Here is a 3,506-nt window from a genome sequence, read left to right as displayed (position 1 = left end):
GCGGCGGGGAGGGGTCAGGGAGGAGGGGGGCAAGAAAATGACCACACGGGCTTAAGTAAATTCCTTTTTTTGAAAGCCACGATCCAGAGAGATTACATAAAAAGTACAATTAAGGACCGCTCAGAATCCCGAGGCCTTCGAGAACGTGCTGCCTCCAAAATATTTTTAGAACAATCACTGGAGTGATTCTTCTTAGTTGTAGAAACACTCCCAATCAGAAAGTCAATTTTTCCTCTATTTGCAGAAGTGAGCTGGCTCCACTGGACGGCATGCGTGTGTTTTGCTTGGCGGCTGCTCTCCACACTGCCTTGGCAGTGTTTCCTTGGAGCGCGCACGGTGAGCCTGGCGCTCGCACATAGTAGCGCTTGCATTTCAAACGCCCCGGCCACGCTTCCCTAATAACAGCCTGGGACTGCAAAACCCCGGTAAGCCCAGCCCTTTAAATGGGGAACAGAGCAGGGCTCTCGGGCCCCTCTTGCCACAACAGGGGCTGTAAACCGGGGCTGGGGCTTTCAATAAAGATGTGAGAAGGCGGAAAATGAAACAATGCTGCCACGTTCTGGGGACGGGTGCGTGCTTCCTTCTCATGCGCCCCCTGTTACACACACACACACACACACACACACACAGGGGCCAAGGCCCAGCCCCGGCTGGCCCCTCCTACCCATCTGCCCTCTAGACAGGTACCAGGTTGTTTCTGGGCCTGCCGAAGTCTGCACAGGAAGCATCATGGGGACTTCAGAACCACACTGGGGCTGTGGGTCCCTGGGCTTGACTGGTCTGCTTCTCCGGCTTCTAGGCTCGGCTGAACATGAGGGAGTGAACTAAGTGTAAGCTGACTTTCCCTCTCCCCAAGTGGCATGAACCCCTGCATGGGGGTCTAGAGCACGCGTGTAAAGAACGTTACATCTGATCGGTGCTCAGCAGAGGAAGTTACTGCTAAGAAGGTGAATGAGTGAATGAATGAATGAGCAAAGGAATGAAAGAGCAAGGGAATGAATGAGTAAGGGAATGAATGAATGGCAGCAGGATGGAGCTCAGAGGGAGATAGAGGAGAACTACTCAGGAATCCACCCCTTCCTTCACTGATCAGTAGCCGTGGTACCGCCCTCGGAGGGAGATGAGGAGGCCAATCGGGAGGTAAGGAGGCGGGGTGGGGGTCATCACTCAAAAAGGGGACATCCAGGTACAATTTCCAGCCCTCCCCAGCCAGAATCAAGAGATGCAGCCATTCCGGCCTCTCGGCACTGGCTCCTTCCTTCTTTCTTTCTCTCCGTGTTGTTTACAAAGGTTTCATTATGTTTTCAACTAATCAGAAAGGCCCCGCTAATACACAATTAACATGTGATTATAAAAAAAAAATTAAAATAGCTTCCAGAAGAAGGAAATGTAATTAAGTAGAGAATGCTTTTCAATAAGTGCTTGCTTTAACCCATTGTCAGAACACAGTCTACGGTTCGTCCACAATGCCTAGAACAGATGCCAAGGGCAGAATGTTAAAAGCAAATTGGAAAAAAAAAAAAAAAAGGACATTATTTTCTGGGGGAATAATAACCATCGACTGGGCAGAACACGCTAGAGAACTCAGCTTCTGCCTGCAGAGGGGTGACCTCCCCCAATCCCCTTCACCACCCCCTTCTGAAAAAACTGCTTTCCTTGTAAAAAAATATGAGTGAGTACACCCAAATCTAGGGTAAGAAGTATAACTGAGTGAAGAAACAATAGTCAAAACACGCAACATTTACAAACTCCACTGTTAACGAGAAGCTTTAGTCCAGACCACGAAGATCGTTTGATGTCCTACTTCTTAATCAACTCTATGATCATTTTGTTTCAATCATTTTGGCCAAATCTCTGAAGGGATCAGACTTTAAAAACCCCAAGTCAAAAATGGGGTTTTTTAACCTCTTGTTCAAGAAGCAAGCTGAAAACTGAGGCATTTTATTTTCCCTCCTTTCCTACAGCCACCTCAAATCGATGCCTTATGCCAACGAGATCCAGCCATTTTATCAGCCCCTGCGCTTGTCAACACGAACGAGGGCATCGCGGGTTTTGATGGTTTCTGCCAATCAATGTGGCCCCAGAGCAAACTGCAAATGCAACAAGTTCCCAAAGGAACGGGAAGTCTATGACAAACGGGTATGTCCCTGCACACGAAGCATCTGGTCTTCACCATAAGTCTCCTAAACATGATGCGGAAGAAGAAAAATCTGGAAACTGAGGGCTGAGGGTAGGGCTGCCACACGAGGTTCCCGTCCCCGCTCCTCCCCCTCTGGAACACAAACATTTCCAGTCCCAGAGTGTCCCCAGTGGTGGAGGAAGCTGTCAGTACATGGCCTGCACGGGCTCAGAAAATACACCCAGGTCTGGTGGGCCAGGCCTGCCGAGGAGCTGGGATTTTTGGACCCCTGTTCACAGTGGGGGTCAGAGCCAGGAGCCGGGGGGCACATACTGCCCCACGCATCCTATGGGTTTCTGGTCCAGGCTCAGCAGTTTTTAGCTGGATGACCCCAGGCAAGGTACTCAACTTCTCTGTGCCTCTCATTCAGTGCGGCATTCCTCATCTGTAAAATGGGCCCAAGAGGAAGCTCATCTCTCTCTCTGCTCTTTAGGGGAGAAAAGTAAGACTCAAATGGTTTATTTAGGAGGCTCAGGGTCCGAAGGGAAGCGCAAGAGCCGAGACCCAGGCCAGGACAGTCTAGTGCAAGAGCCAATCACCTTTACCACAGAACTCACTGCCCTCGATGACGACCCCCCCAGAGAGCAGACAGAATTGCACCTCGGGCACCAGGTCATCAGGGTCTCGTTCCCCTCTTACAGTGGCCCCAGAGGTATGGACTTTCATTACGGTTCAAAGATGAGGAAGCCGAGGCTGAGGACTGGCTCACGCCTGCCTAAGGCCACCCAAATCGTGAAACTGAGGGTAGGTGACAGGCAGGGTCGCCCAGTCCCCACCCCCGACCAGTACCATATGGGCAACCCAAGGCTGCCCAGTGTGGAGAAAGGCCTCCCCGAGGTCACACACCAGCCAAGTCCTGGCTCCTGACCCTGGAACCTCCCCGAACCACCACAGGCACCAACATGGCCACCCCAGAGCTCCTTCTGGAAGGGAAGGAAGAGAAGCTGCCAATGGCGCCCCGTCACACCCTGTGGGTCCTCTGCGGGGCTCCCCCAGGACCCGTTTCCCAGGTGAGGCCAGAAGGAAATGGAGCGGACACATCCATGTGGACATCCCCATCCCAGCGTCCTGCCCCTGCCCCACCACACTTCCCTGGGACACAGCTCCCCAAAACAATGGCCTGCGCCCTCACTCAGGCACTCCCCGAGCATCTCAGTGCCTTCAGTCACCTTTGCTAGGCTTGTCACCCCGGATTCCAGCCGGAGAACCCCAGGGTTAGAGAGGTCTCTGCCCGAGGCCACACACCCCGGGGCCTGAAACCCAGGTGTCACTCACAACAAAACGCACGCTTCTCCCCCCCCCCCCCCCCCCCCGCCACCCGCACGGC

At 52.9% G+C, this 3,506-nt stretch overlaps 1 protein-coding gene across 1 annotated transcript in view; it reads right to left on the bottom strand.

Annotated features, from left to right (window-relative positions):
* BCL11B (BCL11 transcription factor B) overlaps nucleotides 1-3,506 on the bottom strand; it is a 109,425-nt gene that overhangs the window by 43,550 nt on the left and 62,369 nt on the right. The gene's annotated exons all lie outside the window — the stretch shown is intronic.

Source organism: Crocuta crocuta, unplaced genomic scaffold, assembly GCF_008692635.1.
Source record: "Crocuta crocuta isolate KB4526 unplaced genomic scaffold, BGI_CrCroc_1.0 scaffold299, whole genome shotgun sequence".
NCBI lineage: Eukaryota > Metazoa > Chordata > Mammalia > Carnivora > Hyaenidae > Crocuta > Crocuta crocuta.
Note: the sequence above shows the minus strand (reverse complement) of the source record. Positions and strands in the feature narration are given on the sequence as shown.